General features: G+C 43.5%; 1 long non-coding RNA gene and 1 pseudogene across 1 annotated transcript; one reads left to right on the top strand and one right to left on the bottom strand.

Annotated features, from left to right (window-relative positions):
• Positions 1-1,642: 1,642 nt before the first annotated feature.
• LOC112309225 (ATP synthase-coupling factor 6, mitochondrial pseudogene) lies at positions 1,643-2,051 on the top strand (annotated as a pseudogene).
• A 3,224-nt stretch (positions 2,052-5,275) lies between these two features.
• Positions 5,276-17,126, bottom strand: LOC128780525 (uncharacterized). The gene is made up of 3 exons (XR_008426441.1): positions 16,834-17,126; positions 14,380-14,705; positions 5,276-5,355 (listed from the first exon to the last, which is right to left on the bottom strand). It is a non-coding gene; the product is annotated as an uncharacterized lncRNA (long non-coding RNA).
• Between the last annotated feature and the right edge of the window lie 2,266 nt (positions 17,127-19,392).

The following is a 19,392-nucleotide window of genomic DNA, read 5'->3' as shown; positions in this document are numbered from 1 at the left end:
TTTTTAATATATGCCCTTTTGGCAGCTAAACTAATTAGTGAGTGAAGCCTGGCTAAGGAAGAGATCTCCCTCAGCCCCTTCCTTGTGCTAATCGAGGAGGTACGTTCACTCTTTCAGCCTTGATGGAGCGCCTCTCACGCAGAGCGCTGTCGTGACGCACTGTGAGAAACAGGATTCAGAGTGGTCCAGATGAGAACCTGTGATTCAAGTAAAAGTCAGTGGGGGGACTCTTAGTTCAAACCGGGGACACAGCAAGGTTTCCAAGTAGAGGAAAGTCCCATAGGTCTGCTACAGGGAGCTTCCCCACCCTGGATAAGGGAACGAAGCAGAGCCATGAACTATTGGTCTGTTGGAGGAAAAAACAAATAGTTCAAAGAGGCAAGACGCCAGGGCACTCAGTGATAGAAGAAGCCGTCGATGGGACCAGAACGGAGATCGTGAGGTTCTAGAATATCGTGCTAAAGAGTCTGAGCAACAGCCTGTAAGACCGTTGTTACCACCCCCCACTTCTGTACGTGAAGAACCTGAGACTCAGAGAGGTCAGTCATGACATGGGTGGACAGCATAGCTGGCCTCTAACCCAATGATCTTTTCACTTCTAATTTGTAACTCTTAGAAATATAAAACAAAAATGCTGTCTAAAATGCTTTTCTAATAGAGGCACGTTGAAACACCTAATAAGACAATAACTGTATCACAGGTCCTTTTAAATGCATATGATTGAAAACTTGCTATAGTGCACACGTCTTCCGTCGTTAAAGCGTTAATGACAGGAACTGTGATCTGTGTGCCCTCCCACCTCCCGTGTCTGAAGTAGGGCCTGGACCATGGCAGGTGCCCGATAGACGCAAAGGAAATAAAACCCGTCCTACTTTCATTCTAGAGTAAACAAGTCCATCACATGTGAATTCAGTCAAGGCAGTCAATTAGAGAATGTGCACACAAATACATTGGAAATGCATTTACGTCCCTTAATTATGGACATGGAATGTTACTTATGAAAACTAGGATCTTTGAATTTCCAGTGGACAGCTACCTAATTACAGAATTAGAGCACAGTGGTAGAAAGTACACAGGAGTCGGGAGTTAGATTCAAGTGCACTCTTGGTTCTATGCTTTATTAACCCTGAATAAGACTTTACTTAACCTTGGACAGATGAAGTTTCGGTTTTCACCTCTGTAACATAGGAATACTAATACTACTTTGCAGGCTTGTTGGAGGGATTAGAGATATAAACTATGTTTAAAGTCCCTGTCACATACTAGGCACTCAATCAATTGTTGCTGTTATTGTTATTTTCTATTTTAATTTTTTAAAAACTCTGTTATACTTCCTGACAAACAGTCCCTTTGTTGGATGGAATTCCAAGCTGGTGCAAGCTGTGGATATGTTCTACAGCCATATAATTTTCAACCTTTGTACATTAAACATCGAATAAACCTGTAGGTATGGAAAACTTCAGCTCAGTTGTTTCATATCTGTGAAAATATCACCATTTATTTTATTTGACTGATGTCAAAATAGTGTTAAAGCAACCCACAGGATAGTAGTTAAGTTGGGTTTAAATAAATCCGTTTGTTTATATTTAATTCCTCCACTTTCTGGTAGAATGAACAGTTTTATTAGAAAATAATCAGGAGAATGGGGGGGTGGCTCTGGCAGCACAGACAGAGTGCAAGTGGCAGAATCACCGTTGCTCTGGAGAGGTTCTTCAGGGTCCCCTCTGTCCCTCAGTCTGCAGTCTCAGTCCATCTGAGGAGGAACATCGGAGTCACAGCAGTGGCATGTAATAAGGAACTTGATCCTGTGTAGAAACTCTTTGTGGACAAGAATAGAGAATACAGAACCAGGTGGCAGTCATCTGGAGGACCAGCGATGTTGGCCCAGCGTACCGGCAAGAGTCGGAAAGGGAGCTTTTTGAGCTTAAGGAAGTGCATGGTAAAGCAGACACGATGCATCCCCTGACTTCAAATTTGAAGATCCCAAATGTGAAGTCATCGATAGTCCCCAGTCCTGGAGAAATGTGAAACTGATCAGTAATTTGCCCTAGGTAAATTGTACAACTAACTGATCAGAAGTATCAGAATAGCCATACCTTTCAACAACTTCAAATGTTCTTTAATTCTGATTCCCCAAAAAATTATTTGGTGATGTTTGAGAAAAGGAAGAAAATAATCAGTGTGCACATTTTTTTGCTACACATTCTCTCCACTTTCAACTACAGAGACCCTCTTAATCTCAATGGTTCTTCCTGGGTTCTTAACAGATAACAGTGGATTTTAAGCATAATATTTACTGCCTTCTTCATTCTGTGGGGAAACTGATTTGATGGGAACAATAGCTTTGGAGTTTCAAGTTGGGGCAATGTGGAGAATACACAGAACACATAGATAGCAAAGTAAACAATACCTTTGGAGAACTTATTCCGTGTCCAGAACAGACTAGCAGAGTCATTCTTTTGCTAAGTATCTTATTTTGATAGAGACATTAATCTCAGTTATAAAATCAGCTGAGGCCTCTGCTGTGCAACTTTGTGATGCATACGCTTGTGAGCTTTATAGAGTTTCTACACCCCCGGAGCGTCCTACCCATTCCCCATTCCCTCAGGAATTTTTCATTAGAGGCCTGAGACACGTAACTGAATAGGGTTCATGATCTTCATTCTGTTTTTCCTCCAAACAGGCCTCCTAAGAGTATTCGTTTACACAGTCTGTTTCAGCAGACACTTTAACACTAAAAATGTCAAAGTATTAGCTACACGATTTTTGCCACTTATAAGCAAAGTCTCCGTGGTCAAGTTCCCTTTCACCTGGGAAGTTTGCACGAGATGAGTCTCAGCTTCTTTTCAGTTGTCTGACGGAATTTCAGTGCTCTGGGAATTCTATGTGCACATCTCAACCTGCAGGCGGACGTTACCTTTTAACCTTCAACTCCCCTTTCCAAAAAGACAAGTTTCATCCTGCTTCATAGTAGACATTTGTTAAGTTCTAACAGCCCAATCTTTTTTGCCTTTGTATCAACAACACAATTTCCCCCTAATTGTTTGCTTTTCTAATAAAAAGGAATTTATTTAAAAATTGGAAATATCCATATTGTAATGGGTCCTTACTTTGAAACGAGTCTTTACAGGGGACTGTTTGGAGTTTCTGAGCCTTGGCCAGTCTCCATCAAAGAAAAGCAGAGCGGGAGGACTCGGGGTCCCGTAGATCTCTGCACCGCTTCCTGGCTGCAGTGGGACCAGCCTCCCTAGGTCAAGGCGTGGGCCCTGCAGAACTCTACATCAGAGCCCTGATTCGAGCCCTGGAGAATGCATCTGTCCACATAGCTCACGTGGCCCCCTTTACATCTTCACTCAAATGCCACCTCCCTTAAGTGACACCTTTCCTGACCACCCTTTCTAAAATTACACTTCCCACCCTGCTTCTCGGCTTTATTTTTATCTGAAGCACTCATTACTGTCTAAAGTACCATGCAGTTTGAAAACATCTCCTAATATCTACCTGCTTTTTAAAACGTAAGCCCCGTGATGGCAGGATCTTTCACCCTTTTTGTTCATCCCAGTATCTCCAGCACCTAGAACAGTACATGGTACATATTAGGTGCTCAGTGTACATTTGTTGAATAAATGAACACACGAATGAAGGACAGACAGAGGGCAGGCCTGGGGCCATTTACTGCCATTCCAGACTGCCCTCAGCCAAGGACACCCAGCTCATCCTTTTCCAAGGGCCACATAGTTCTTAATAATGGAATGGCACCTCTACAGATTCTGGTTGTAACCCCTGAAAGCCTGAAGTCTGCTGAATCATCTCTTTATTGGTTATTGACCTGGTCAGGTGTGCATTAGGTATTCTATGGCTCTTTGTAAGCATGAGCTGACTATTTCAAGCCTCACCCTCCTATGGGTACAAGTGAGATTATATTTACATTGAAATAGAAATCTCAAGAGCTCTTAGCTTCCATCCACTTCCACCTCCTATAATTGCAGGAACTCTCCACATCTCCCTCAACTTATTGCTGTTTGCATTTTTCCATTCCACTTTGCCAACGCCCCCTCCCACCATCTCTGCTGCCAGTGCCCTCTGGAGAGAGGTCCCACCAGGCCCAGCACCTGAAACACTGGGAGTCTCCTCTTCTCAGCACCACGGATTCTCTGTGGACTCTGGGGGGTGAGGGAGAGAAGGCAAGCAGCTGTGTTTCTGCTCGACACCTTAGTGACCACAGCTGCTTCTGGGCCTCAGTCTACATGTGGTTCAGATTTTACAATTTATGGGCAACCCCTCAGGTGGATGGGGAGTCAAGAACTTGGATCCTCTCCACCCCTTCTTTTCCCCTCTCTCCTTCCAGATGTTCATGCAAAATAACACCCTTCAACTGATGTACCCAATTCAGATGTCCCTGTGCAGACAGACACAACGGATGGGGCACCTGAAGCTGTCACCATGGTCCAGGGGCCTCTAGTCTATGACCTTATGGGACACCTTGTAACCAACCCTTCCTCATTCTATTCAGAGGGTCCCTTACTGTGCCAGCCCTTTGCTGACTCTTAAGTGCACTCACGGTGAGTCCGGAGTCAATTCTAACTCTGCCCTCCTGGGGATACAATCCCAGTTCTCTCAGTGTTTTGGGGGACAGTCTGCTGCAGACTTCTGTCCACAGACCCACTTCTTTCTTTCTTTGTACATCCGCTCATTGAATGAGCACAAACCAGCACAGCCCTAATGGTTTAGGGCAACTTGCCTCTTCGAAAATTAGTGCTCTTACACATCACAATGTAGAGTCTCCTGGTAGACAAAACAATCCTCGAGTCATTCTCCCGCGGTGTCTTTCTTATAACGCCCGATTGTCCATACCCTTTCATGCATTTAGTTCTCCCCACTGTACCCACACAAAACCCTGTTGACGTATGATATTCTATACAGGCCGTGGGCTTGGAAACTATGGATTTTAACAAAAAAAATCCATCCTTCACAAGGGAATATGTTCTCTTTAACATCTTCTAATGACTTGCTTGTACTGAAAGATGCCTATGAGAGATAAGCAGTGGAACCAGGAGGCACTGTTGTCCGAAGTGACTCGTGTTTGGTGCCCACCTCTGAGTCAGGAAGGTCAGTCATCCTGGAGTTACAAGTCCCAAGCTGGGAGCTCCCCATAGCTGCTCCTGAGGCTCTGAGGTCTTGTAGCCGCTCCAGGCCCCCTCCTCCCTCTGCGCATGTCACCGTGCATGTGCCTGCTGAGTCTCCTGCCACTTCACGCCATTGCTCTGCACACTTACCCTACTTTGCTGTAGCTTTAGGACAAACGGAAATTTCCTGAGGCCTCAACATGTGCTTCTCTTTTTAAATGACTCAAAACTGAAAAAAAAAAGAAATATTGAAAATCAACTGTTTCTCAGAGGAAGAAGAAAATATGTAGGGTTTGTCACTGCCAGGAAAAGTGGCACTAAACTTTCACCCAGAATTATATACTATCCCTTTCTAAGGGCTATTTTTAAACACCCGGCTGGCTCTCACAAAGCAACGAGATAGTCTGCCCAACCGGGGCTGCAGACCACTTCGAAATCTCTTACTCAGGAACCTGCAGGCCCCAGGCCAGTTCCAGCTGAAAGTTCTTTGCGAGATAGTGGCCTGATCTGCTGTCTTTCAGGCTCAGTTCGAAGTCCACAATTTTTATAAATAAATGTTTCTTGTGGAGAGGGTGTTTTAAGGTTAATGCTCTCAGAGTCTGTTTCTTCCAGAAAATGTGAACTGTTTTTATTATCAAATGTCTTTTAGCCTTGTGACCTGAAACAAGTATCACAAAGGTTTGAATGTCCTAAACTTAAAAACAAAATCCTGCATACTCCAGCATTTTAATAAGTGAAAATGTCAATTTGCAATTAAGGCTCAAATTTTCATTCACTAAGTGGCTGACACTGATTCTACTTGGAACCACTGCTGATTTATTTATCCTGGAATAAATGCAGTGCCATTATGTCTTGGTGACAACAGAAATAAGTTTTGGCCAGGTCTGTGCATAGTTTGGGGATGAAGAAAATAAGTTCTGAAAGGCAATGGGCATTGCTGATTATAGATTTTCATTAGGAACAGATGTGGAGCTGGGGTTTTTAGTGGTAGACCAACTGCTATTGAAACAAGCAGCTGACTAAGAACCATATAGCTTCCTTTTTTTTTTTTAGGAAAGAGAAATATTAACAAATTGAATTCATAACCTTTTCCTTCAAGAAATCACTCAGTCGTCAAAAACAAACTCCAAGATGTGCATTTCTGCATGTGTTGAATAGCACACACACAGGGGACACGCATGGTGAATCGGGATCTTCAGGCTAAGGCAGAGGTTTAGAAAGTAATTATAAAATTTTCTTTTACCACTGTGCTAAAGCTCCAGATGTCTCCACTTTAAATTTGTTTAAGGCTACCCCCTCCTAACAGTTTCATCCTCTATACTATAGAGTATAGTAATGTTAATGACAGGCTATATATTGTGTTTAGTTTATTCCAGAGCTCTTTGCCTCTTCCTTCAAGGATAGAGTAAGCATTTTTCATGCTTGCTGTGCATTTTGGGCTGGGTCAGCTAAGGGGGGATGTTAGACATTACTGATCATTTTCATCTCACTCTACCGTCCCCCTTCTTTCCCAGTCATTTATTGAGACCCCTTCATTTAAGGGTACTGCCCTGAAATTTCAAATGACACTTCCAATTGTCTACCATTGGCCAGAACTTATTCACATGTTCACGCCTAGCTTCAAAGGAGTCTGGGAAATGGGGAGTTACTCTCAATGGCCATATGCCAAATTAAAGAATCAGGGTTCAACTTTGTAAAAGAAGGGAAATCCATATTGTGAATAATAGTAGTCTGTACCACAGATTTGTGCCAATTTACACTCTTATCAATGGTATGAGAGCTCCTTTTTCTCCATGTTTCCATTAAAATTTGGTATTGTCAGACACTGATTTTTGTCAATCTCATAGACACTTGTTTATTTTTTTAAAATTTTATATCTATGTCCTATTTCCATTCCCTTGCCCCATAGCCAATCTAATGTATTTAATATATACCCTTGTTTATACTGTGCTAATGAGTATTTTTCAAAATGTACCTATTTTTAATTTTCTAATTTATAAAAGTTTGCATCATAGGTCTTTTTTCACTAAGCACTGTGTTTTTAAGGTTCATTTGTGGTGCTGTTGTATGCTATTCGACTGCCTCTGCCAGCCACATAATCATCTGTTACATTCCCTCACCATCTTACTCATCCATCCTCCTGATGGTGAACACTTGGGTTGCTTCAAATTCCCCAACATCACTTAGGTCTTACAATGAGCCCATGGGATGAGTACCATTGTCCCAATTTTATAGATGAGAAAACTGAGGCTCAGAGAAGTTTAAAAATTTGCCCCAAGCCCAATCGCTAATGCACTCTACTGCCTTAGGCTGACGGCCTCTAGAAAGAAGGAAAGGGTGCCAGAGAAAGTCCACTTGTAAGTATAAAAGGTAAAGTGTCCCTCTGGTATGATTTCAGAGGTTCCAGGTAAGGTCTCCGGCTCTAAAATGTCTCCTCCATTCAGCTCCCATGATGCCCCAAGGAGAGATTCTTTTCTTTGATTTAATGATTTCTGTCTGATCAGAATCCAAATAGGTTGTAAACCTCACTGGCTATTTATGCCTTGTGGTCAAGTACGTTTTCAGTCTGTTTCTGGAGGTAAAGGACTAGGTGAGCAGTGCAGCCACTGAGGTGTGAGAGGGCAGTGTATCAGGGGGACTGCATGAATCAATGAAGGCAGTGGCTCCAACACGTGGCGGTTCTAAACAGTTTTCCAAGCAGTTCTCAAGGCATGGTCTCCAGCCATGGCAGCAGCATCACCTGGGAAATTGTTTCAGGCCCCGATCCAGACATTCTGAAGCAGACACTCTGGAGGGGGAGCCCAGAAACCTGTGCTTAATGAACTCTCCAGGTGATTCCAATGCCCACTGGAGTCTGGGAACCACAAGGTTCTCCTCTCTTAAGAGGAAGTCCAGGGTTAAGCAATCAGGGCTGGTGGTGTGCTGTGGCGGTGCCGTTGAGGACTCCTTCTCTCCCCGACTCTGACATATTCAGCGTATGGCTTTCATCTTCACAGGATGCCACCCGTTCACCCCAGGTAGGAAAGAAGGGTGCTGTACAGTGTGTGGGGCCTGTATCGAGAAAGCAAAAGTCAGACATCCTCTGCTTATTTTCTCCTTGACAGTCAGTCTCACACAGCCGCACTCAGGTGCTGCAGAGGCCGTCTGTAAGTGAGTACTGCGCACCCTGCCCTTGGTCCCAGGCCCCCACATTGGGATTGTGTTAGTAAGAGGAATGTGTGGATTGATGTCCTGGGTGGGCAGATCAGCAGGCTCTACTAATTGCACTTAAAAGCAGAGATAGGAGAAGCCAAAATAGAGCGGTAAGTGGTCATGAATGGACTTAACCTGCTTCATAATTGTTCTGGAGGCTGGACTTAATACAGGGAGAGAAGAGATACCACTTTTTACAATTCCGGACACCCAGAGAGGTTGCTGTTTCACCTGCGGGAACAGCAGTTGTTTGGATTTGTGGCCAGCAGTTCCCTTTGGTCCTCAGGGATCAAGAGAAGGTCCATAATTCACAGTAACTAAATCTGAAACACTAGCCTCAACACGGAGAATGTACTCTCTCCTGCAAAAACCACAGAAGCGATTAGCAGTGGGACAGAAACAGATTAAGAAGGACTCCTTCGGATGAGTTTGTTTACATGAACTCCCCACAACCCAGGAGAAGGGATCATCATTTATTTTTGCCTCTTGGCCTTGAGCCTGTTTTTTTTCCCTGAGTATCTGCCTGTTGACTTAACTCTCCAGCTCAGGGAGTTTTTCACTTTTTACATGTACTTGGGAATAGGCTCCAGCTTGGAAAGAAAATAAATATCTTTATCTTAGTCCTCCAAAGGCCACCTTTTGAAAAGAAAAGCCAGACCTGCCCTGTCTCAAGCGTTGGGGGGTGATAAAGTGCAAGAGGGACCCTTTACTCAGCAGCCCTTGAGCAAGCTCCCTGCCTCCAGCCTTCTGCCGGCGAAGGGTGGGGCCACCACAGCTAACAGAGACTTTTCTTGTTTCCCAGCTCCAAGGAGTGGGTTGCGCCCATCAACACTACAGGTGGGTCCTACGAAATTGCCAAACAAGCAGCTGCACAGCCCAGGGACTTTGAGCTGTTTGCAGCTCTCCTCTCTTTGTACCCCTGCCAACTCACACACACCTGGGATTTTACCAGCTGCCCGCCCACTGGAGCCCCCTTTCCACCATGTGACCTAATCCTCACTCCACCTGCTCCTCTCAGGGCAGCTGCCCCATCCCCACCTTGCCGAAATCAGGCCTGGGGAGGTTTGAACAAGAGCTACGTTGTTCATGCCTAACACAGCCAACTCCCACTAATTTCATGGCAAATTCTGAGGGATTAAGATTTACTGCAAAGAAAGGCTGGAGCTGACAATTAATCAGCTTGATCACTTGGGGATCAAATTGAATTGTACAGGAGACCTTGGCTCTGAAATGGAACCAATTTCTCTCCTTGGCATGGTGTGCGTGTTGGACTGAGAATACAAACATTGCTGTCCCCACCTTCCTCCTTTGCATACAGATGTTGGTTTGCAGTTTTCAAACACAGCAAGGGCTGAGGCAAGTACTGCAGCCTGGGTGTTTTAAGTGATGCAGGGCCTCTATTTCATTCAGCAAAGAGTTATTTTGTCCAAGAAGTCTCTCAGGTGCTGGCGCAGTAACTCTGAATAACCTCAGATCTGTGTCTTCAGGAAGGTCAAAATCCAGGAAAGGACCTGGAAAGGCTATTCATACAAATCTGACCATCTAACACCAGGAGTATAAAAATGTACAGAGAATGCTAATTCTGACTGGGGATTAACAATGACTTTACCGAGGAAGTGGTGTTTGAGCCTAGTTTCGAAAGATTGAATGGTAGTTCGTACTTTCTCTCTTTGGCCAGACCCGGTGAAATGACCTGCAGGTGGAATCTTTCCTTTAATTGCGCCTGACATGGGTCACACCATCACTGCTCCTAACCTTCTCTGCATGACGGCAGTCCAGGGCTACAGGCGGGGAGCACCTTTGAAAACTGCCAACAAACATGAATAACTCTTCTGGTGCCAACTTTTCTCAAGGAAGTAATAAAGGTACTCTTGTGGCCCATGGCACTGAGCATGAAAGTCTCTTTCTGGCTCCCTCACTGCCTTGTGACTTTGGACATAATATATCAATTCAGTGCCTTTACAAACGTGGTTTCTTTAGGATGGCGTTAATCAATCAACAAATGAGTTGTAAGCACTTACTCTGCGCTTGGTACTTATTCATTGCCACTTCTCTGAGTCACAAAAGTGCAGAAAAGATGAAAACTAGGGAATAGAAGGTATGATAATGGCAACATGTAAGTAAAGAAACAGCCTCGTGATCTTAAAACAGAGTGTCATTTTCAGAAATCACGAGAACAGCCAATAACTTTGTCTGTGGTTTTCCAAGTTTAGAATTCTAATAAATTTTCTAGTAACTTTCAACACCGCCCCCCACCCCCTCAAGACACACACACACCGCCACCTCTGTTCCCCTCTCGACTAGAGATCACTGACTGCACGGACTAGTAGGCCCCGTGCTCTGCACCAATATATCTGGGTGTCTTTGGAAACACAGAGGATTACATTTCTTTAGCTCCTTGAGTTTAGGCATGGCCATATGTCTTGCTTTTACTAATGAAAAGTGAGTAGAAATGGCATTTCTTATCTGAGTCAAAGCATCGCTTCACCAGTGTTCGGTTACACTCCATCTTCTGCCTCAGCTTCACGGAAGTATACCCCCTCGGGAGGTGTCTTGCTGAACCATCCAAAGGAGGTTAGCTTCCCTAAAGAGTCTCACCAACCTAAAGTGGCCTACACTTCAGTGAAAACCAGAAAACAACAACTTTTTCATTTCTTTGAAAGCCATTGAGATTTGGGGGTTGCATGTTACTGCGGTATAACCTAGGCACACCAACTAATGCAAAAACTGATTAACCATCATTAACTGGTAACGTGTAACAGATCGGAGTAGATAAGATCTCACACACTCTAGGTAAGATTGACTAACAGGAGTCATCTCAAGGTATTTCTGTACATATTTCTAAGGTCCCGTACATATAGGCCTTCAGCAATCGCTTAAATGATCTCATTTCAACTCTCACAACAGCACTACGTGTTAGCTAACTCACATTCCACAGGTGAGAATTACAGACTGCAAGCAACTTGCCCAGGATCACATAAAACTGGCCAATGTGATGCCACAGCCCAGGTTCGTTCTTTTCTTCTGCCTCGCAGGATGCTTATCTAGATTGGTCCCTTCTGGTTGTATTTTATACGTAGTCGCTAAAGCTAAAGCCCACGTGGACCAGGTAATTCGCTTCCCTTTGTTTCATTGATCTCTACCCTCATTCCCACCTGAATTCTGAATCGAGTATCTAATGATATCAGCGTCAAAGAAACCAGATAAAAAAATATGGACTGCATGGAGCAAATTGATCCCAACTTCTGGAAAATCAAACCACATAAGTGGCCAACAGAGTCATCATTATGTATAAAAACCAAGCAGGACTTTTATGTAATCCATAGACTAAACAAACAAACAAAACCCAGAATTTCTAAAACTCTAAAAAGGTTGTCCACTCTTCTCTTTTCCTAGGAAAGGTTGTTGTAACTAAACAAGATAAGTGTTTATCAGCCCTCTAACTTCATGATCTCCAATAAAGCTTCCATAATTTATTTGATGTCGTAATTTGTTTCGCTTGTACCCCTCACTATGGTTGAGCCCCCCAGATACGCATGCGGCCTTGCAGTCAGCTTCAGGTTACACACAGGACAGCGCAGCTGTATGAGGGTAGGGACCATGACCGTCTTGGCCATGGATGCATCTCGGCGCCCACTGTGAGGCTGGAAGGCAGTAAGCTGTTAGAGGCATTTGTCACATAGATCAAGTTAAAGAACTATTGACTACTGACAGATTACCAACAAAAACAGAAATAAGTATGGTTTTACAACACTAAAAGAAAGACTTGCTACCCTGGCTGGGTAGCTCAGTTGGTTAGAGCATCTTCCTGATATGTCAAGGTTGCCGGTTTGATCCCCAGTCAGAGCCCATGCAAGAAGCAACCAATGAATGCATAAATAAATGGAACAACAAATTCATTCTTTCTCTCTCTCTTAACCCCCTCCCACCACTTCCTTGAAAAAGTCAATAAATTTAAAAAGGAAAGAAAGACTTGCTTTAGCCAAATACATGAAGGATCACCACCTAAGATCTGGTTGTGCAACCATAACTAGGTCGTGTAGGTTTCTTTGTCTGAAGTCTGAATTCAAAAGTGGAAAATGATTCTTCCCTGTACATTTAAGTGGGACCTTAGGTTTCTCTGTTTTGTGCATCTTAAATATTAATAAGAATTCTAATATATTTCTAATATATTCCTTTGGTGAAGGAAAAAATTTAAATTGGGAGCTTTTGGAGAATTTTGATTGGGGATGTACTAGCATCTGGACTTGGCTTTTGCGAATGGAAGCAAAAGCTCAGTTGACTGAGCAGTGGACATGCACTGCAAAGTGAGACGTGAATGTAGCAAGAGGCTGCTTGAGGAAGCACACGTTCCTCTTTCAGGGTAATCACCTGGCTCGACAACATCCCCGCCCCCCACCCCGCCCCGGGCAGCTGGTCTGCTAGCAGTAACCATTGCTTTAAAAAATGAAGAGCTCTTTATTTAGTAAGTTTAATTTCAATGTGTGTAGCATCATTTCATAGTGAAGCTAAGAGATAAAAGTTACCAGAGAGATTTAATCAAGTATAATATATATAAGCCTACGTGGTAGATATTATAAAGATGTAAGATACATCATACACGTACACACATGTCATGAGAGTTCAGCTCTAGAAATATGACTGCTTTCGTTTGTGTTACTAAGTCAGCTCCAAACCCATAGCTCCATTTCCTTCCCTTTCTGCAGTTAGTTGTTAGCATATGTGTAGGGTTTATTTTTTGATGATTTTATTTATTTTACTTTTAGAGAGGAGGAAGGAGGGAAAAAGAGAGGGAGAGAAACATCATATGTGGTTGCCTTTCATGTGCCCCTTTCTGAGGACCTGGCCCACAACCCAGGCACATGCCCTGACTGAGAATCGAACCAGCGACCCTTTGGTTTGCAGGCCTGTGCTCAATCCCCTGAGCCACAGCAGCCAGGGCAGCATGTGTATAGTTTTAAGGAGAGGTTTAAATAAATGCTTTGTCCATTAGAGCAGGGGTGTCAAACTCATTTTCACCGAGGGCCACATCAGCCTCACGGTTGCCTTCAAAAGGCTGAATGTAATTTTAGGACTGTATAAATGTAACTAACTACTCCTTAACTCGGGACAAGGAGCTCAGCACTGCCACTGGGGAGAAACAAGGCACCGGGCGGATAAAACAAGGTGGAGGGCCGGATTTGGCCCCAGGCCTTGTGTTTGCCACCTGCGCACTAGAGTGACGAAGAATGGGATTGCAGTCGGGCATGCACGTATAACCACCTTGAGAGTTCCTTGCAGGCAGAGTCCACATCAAACTAGTTTCTAAGAATCATTACAGCACTTGGTCTTGCATTACACAGTAAGGGCCTGTCAAGTGAGCTAAGTATATACTTGTATCGCAAAATCAGGTTAAGTTTATATTTGTGCAAACTCTACAACAAATATGTTGCTGTCTTCTTTTTTCTCTGTTAAAGACTATTTTAGAGCAGTTTTAGGTTCACAGCAAAATTGAGAGCAAGATACGGAGAGTTTTCCATGTACCGGTGCCCCCACACAAGCACAGCCTCCCCCGTTGTCAGCATCGGCCACCACGGCGGTGCATGTGTTACAACTGATGGACCTACATTGATGCATCATAGTCACCCACAGTCCAGAGGTACCTCAGGGGTCACTACTGGTGTACATTCTATGCTTTTTGATAATGGAAACTTGTTGATTTTGCTTTTAAAGTTTACCGGGTTTGGTTTTAGATTCATTAGGAAAAGTGCTTAATTTTTCCATTTTTAAAATTTCAAAATAATCACAAATTTACAGAAAAATTAGAGCTACAGTACAAATAACTTTTCTGAACCATTTGAGGGTAAGTGCCACCCCGATGCCCCATCACCCAGGAATCTTTAGTGTTGATTCCCTACGTGACCCCAGTTCCCCCATCAAAGCCGGGAAATTAACGTGGGCGTGGGGCTGCACTCTAATCCTCGGAGCCCGTTCAGGATTCTCCTATGTTCTCCTCAGTGTCTCAACTTTGCAGCAAAAGGATCCCATCTATAGTCACACCCTGCATTTCATTATCACCCACCTTCCCTTTTCTTCTGTTGGAAAGAGCTCTTCAATCTGCCTTTGGTTTGCACGAGCCTGGCACACTTGGAAGTGCACAGGGCAGTTCCTTTGCAGAATATCCCTCCATCTGGACTTACCACTACTCTCTCCCGACTCAGGTCTAAATCTTTGGCAAGAGTAACGCAGAAGTGCTGCTCTGTTCTCTTCACTCGTGATGCGTGGTGCTCCGTTTCAGTCCATCTCTCATAGGCGCTGTCCGGTTTGGTTGCTTAAGGTAATGCTCACCAGGCTTTTCCACTGCTAAGTTACCATTTTTTCCCTTTCTAATGAATAGAGGGAAAAAACCTGTGGGGAGATATTTTGTCACTATGTCAATATGTCATTCCTCATCCAAGTTTTACTTTATTAAAATGTAAGTTTTCATAGGTTCCTATTTTATTTGCTCTGTTAAATCTATTTGTGTAATTATTTCTCTTAATGCTGAAATTGTCCTGCATTTGGCAGTAGGAGCTCATTCAAATGTGACTCTGTGCTTTTTTACATGACGCCATCATTCCCTGAGCACTTCCTTGGTTTCTGACACAAAAATGTGTTTCAGGCTCATTTTGTACTTCATTCATCTGCCCAACCCTGGAATTAGCCATTTCTCTAAGCAACCCCGGTTCCATTTAGTGGAGAAGCCAATATCCTTCCCTAAATGTGTTCATTCTGCCAGAGGGCTGCTCCCAGGCACTCTCAGTGAACAGAGCGAGGGAATACAGGTGCAGATCCACATGTTTACACATACATTTACATTTTTGTTGGTATTACACACCTATATTTATTTCTGTATCTATCCATATATTGCAAATCATGAGTTCACACTAATTTCTCCACTTCCAGTCCAACCCCACAGGTTCATTCTAGTTTTCTCCCATTATATAGTCATCATTTGTAGCTTCCTTCTCCAGTGGTGAAAACATATATATAAACTGTAAGGTGAATCATGCCCCCCCCGCCCAAACTCGAATGGTAAAGCCCCAACAGGACGGTGTTTGGAGATGGGCCCTTGGGAGGAAACTAGATTTAGGTGAGGTCATGAGGGTGGGCCCCCTGTGGTGGAGTTAGTGCCCTGTGGAGCCCAGGGCTCCCCGACACATGCAGACACAGCAGCCAGCAGTATGAGCGCCAGGGATAGACCCGACCAGAACTGCATCATGCTAACACACTGATCTCAGGCTTCCAGCCTCCAGACCATGAACATATAACGTCCTGATGTTTCAGCTACTTAGTCTATGGGATTCAGTTATGACAGCCCAAGCCAACTGATACCCAGGGTTTCCATTACTCTTAAAAACTTATTTAATACATCAATTTCCCTTGTTTAGGTTCCAGCCCTCCACACCGGGTTGCCCTTCCATGGGGACACCCTCCTCACCTTACTTGGGCCCTGATTTCCCATTCTGGGCCACCATGTCTCACTCCTCCCCCCCACTGTGAAATGCCACTTTACTCTGCTTTACCTGATGGCTTTGGGACAGAATTCTTCAGGAAGAGAAGGAACTACTTGTTGTTTAGTTCCCTACAGTATCACTTGATTATTTGGAGAGGTGAGTTTTATCAAACACAAGTCTGAAAAGTTCATTATAATCACATATTTGAAGCTGGGAGGACATTAAAGGTAATCTAATTCAACCATCTTATTTTTTTTAAGTAACTATTCAATTTCTAGGAGTAATTTTCCTACTTAGACTAAAGAGAAATTGAGTCTTATAAAGAAAAAAAACCTCTTGCATTAATGGAGCTATGATTATAAAGAAGTTTCTGGAATCCAAACCACTGCTTTATAGAAACTTCTTTTTATTTATAGAAGCTCCATGGTTACCTGAAATGATGGAAGCACTAATGCTGCATAGCAGTTTTAAGCAACTAATGACGATTTACGTCATTTCTTCATTTCATTCAATGTATTTCTCCTGCCCCTCCTTCGATTTCCAGCAGAGGGACTTGGAGAAACAAACAAACTGCATTATGGCTCAAAATTTTGTTTTGTGAAGAAGCTAAAACAGGAAGGGGCACTAGTGTTATTCTTCAAACTAACACTGCACTAAGAGAAGCTGCATTAATCTGATTATTACCCGCCTCCCCCTGCCCCCCCACACACACCCAACAAAACACCATGTGTGATGTAACAAGTGTAAAGGCATCTATAGGAGACCATGGACCAGGTAACCACAATGGGACTGCCCAGGAGGGTCCAGCCGCACAGTGACCACACAAGTGTCTCACTGGGGAATTGTGAGGGACGGGGCTATAGGAGAGACTACAGGCAAGTGTGTGCCTTTAAAGATGAAGCTGATTTAGGGGTGGGGTGGCAGAAACAGAGGTAAACCCAGGGTACAGAGAAAAGCAACAAAGGAACCAATGCCTTCATGAGCCTGATTTGATTGGGGAATGGAGGAACTTATGAAAGTGTGGTCAGAACAGAGCCTACCTGGTGAAAATGAATGGAGTTCTGACTCTCCAACTCCTCAAAGTCTTTTAGATGATGCATTTCGGATAGCATTGAGATCAATTGCAAATATAATAGAAAACCCAATGGCAGTGGCTTAAAGGAATAGGGATGGATTTTTCTTACTAGAAGTTTCAAGGTTAGAGGTTGTTGGCAGTGGCTCAAGAGCTCAAAAACGTGGGATCAATGTCTCTCGGATTCTCTTGGCCTTTCCTTCGTGGTTCCCAGATGGCTCTTAGAGCTCCAGGCATCACCTCTGCATTTAAGACAGGAGGAAAGGAAAAGTGTGTCTCGAGACCGATTTGTCACCCTTTATGGGAGAACAAAAGCTTATCCAGATCCCTGCTCCACCACCACCCCTAGCAGATCCCCTTGCATCAGCCTGAATTTTCACATCATCCCTTCTATCCACAAAGGAAGCTGGAAAGTGAGTAGTTAACTTTCCCAGTGTCTATGGCGGAGACAGGAAGGGAAAAAGTGATTAAGAATGGGTGTAAATCAATCTATTTGTCTGCCACGGAAGACTGATTGATTATTTTCCATGTATCATTTGGAATATGAAGGAAGTATCAGTTGGAGATAGAAAACAATTTTTTAACCCTCACCTGAGGATATTTTTATTGACTTGAGAGAGCGAGGAAGAGAGAGAGAGCCATTGATGTGAGGCAGAAACATTTACCAGTTGCCTCCCACACGTGCCCCGACTGGTTGTCAAACCCACAACATGGGTTTGTGCCCTGACCTGGGATTGAACCCACAACATTTTGGTGGATGGAACAACACTCCAGCCAACTGAACCACCCAGCCAGGGCTACAAAAAAAATTGTAACCATCCAGTCAGGCTACTGAGGCAGACAGGGATGCCTCTATCCTCGAAGATCTTCAAGCTGAGAAATATTCAGTATTATGTGTCTTAGAATATTTAGACATTCAGCTGCCTGAAGCCTGGATCGGGTGATTTTGTTAGCTCTATTGTTATTTTATTCACTATTTCAAAGCTATAGGTTCCCAACCTCTTAAAGCACCATGAACTACAAACAACACAAAAGGGTTACCCTTTCTCCGTCAGTCCTTCTGCCCTTCCATCTACTTCACTGGGGAAATTCCAATGGCACTTTGCTTTTAGAGGTTCTAAGGGTAATACTGTTCTTATTATTCAAGACTAGTTTCAGGTATGTCGAGAAAAAAACAACTGGATAAATGAGGTAGAAGTAAAAGATCAGGAAATCAAGATTTGTTTAGTTTACCAAAACACATTAGGATAAAGCTAAAAATTGATCTAAGACCCTATTAGGTGGATGTGAAGTAATTACTCGAATACTATGTGGGCATTTCACAGCAGAGTCACAAAACTTTCCTAGACATAATATTATACAAGATCATGTGTTATGCTTACTTCTTAAGTAAACACATTTGTAAATTACTTGGCAAACGTGCAGAGAGCCCAGGGTTTATTTCTGCTTCACATTACACTGTAGTCTTGGCGACACCAGGTTCCGTAATGGCAACAACTAACCTTTTCCAGACAATCGTTCGTGCCCCGGGGCAGAGAAGACAATGTAGCATTGTGAACTTACACAAGATTTGCAAATGTGATGCAATTTTGATGTAGCAGGGGTCTGAACTTCACAAACCCACCAGAGATTCTGGCCAGAAAGTGTGAGGAAGATTGGGGTCAAGTCCCTTTTCCTAACTACTGTTAAAGACGATCTAAAAGATACTTTCTCCCCCTCTGGTCTTTTAAATGACCAGAATGAGAATTGGGATTGGTTTCACAATAACGAAACAAATCATCTCTTTCTTACACATTTAGTTTCATTACATTACTAGGTTAGTTCAGGGAAACTTACTTGCTTCTAGTGCTTCTGTAGAGTTTTGATAGGTGAAGCTTCCTGTTTTCACTGTGCGCCAGGCTCTGTGTGAGGTGTTCTGTAAGTTTTCTCAAATTCATGTCATCCATTCAACAGATTTTTACTGAGCACCTGCTTATGAGCTGGTATTCGAAGTCTTGGAGATACAAACTATTGTGAACCCTCCGAACATTACAAAGTAGCCGTCATTATCCACATTGTAAAAATTGAGAGAGGAAGGCCCAGAGAAATAAACAACTTCTTAAGGGCACATAGACAGTCCGAGGCAAGCTGGGTTGAATGCCAGGTCTTTTTCACTCCATATTCCACACTTTTCCCCCAGTATCTGGCTGCCTTCCTGCTATCAACTAGCCTTATTGTAAAGTCCCATCATGGTAAATGCATGAAATCTTTTTTGAGACTACAATTCTTGATCCTTTACAATTACTTTGGCAAAACAGTTAATGCTAATAGTGTGAGAATTAAACTACTACTCTGCCTTTGTTAACTGGGTATAAAAGTTCACTCGGTCCTTTCCTCCCTGAACCTTTCATCTTCAAAATTTGATTTCAGAAACCTTCAAGTTGTAGGAATGCTAACCCATACTTCCACCAAGGGTCCCACAGGCTAGCCCAGGACGGGGAGTTAGATGGGTCCTGGAGGCAAGTCCGCAGAGCAGCGAGGAAAGAAC

This window comes from Desmodus rotundus, chromosome 3, assembly GCF_022682495.2.
Source record: "Desmodus rotundus isolate HL8 chromosome 3, HLdesRot8A.1, whole genome shotgun sequence".
NCBI lineage: Eukaryota > Metazoa > Chordata > Mammalia > Chiroptera > Phyllostomidae > Desmodus > Desmodus rotundus.
Note: the sequence above shows the minus strand (reverse complement) of the source record. Positions and strands in the feature narration are given on the sequence as shown.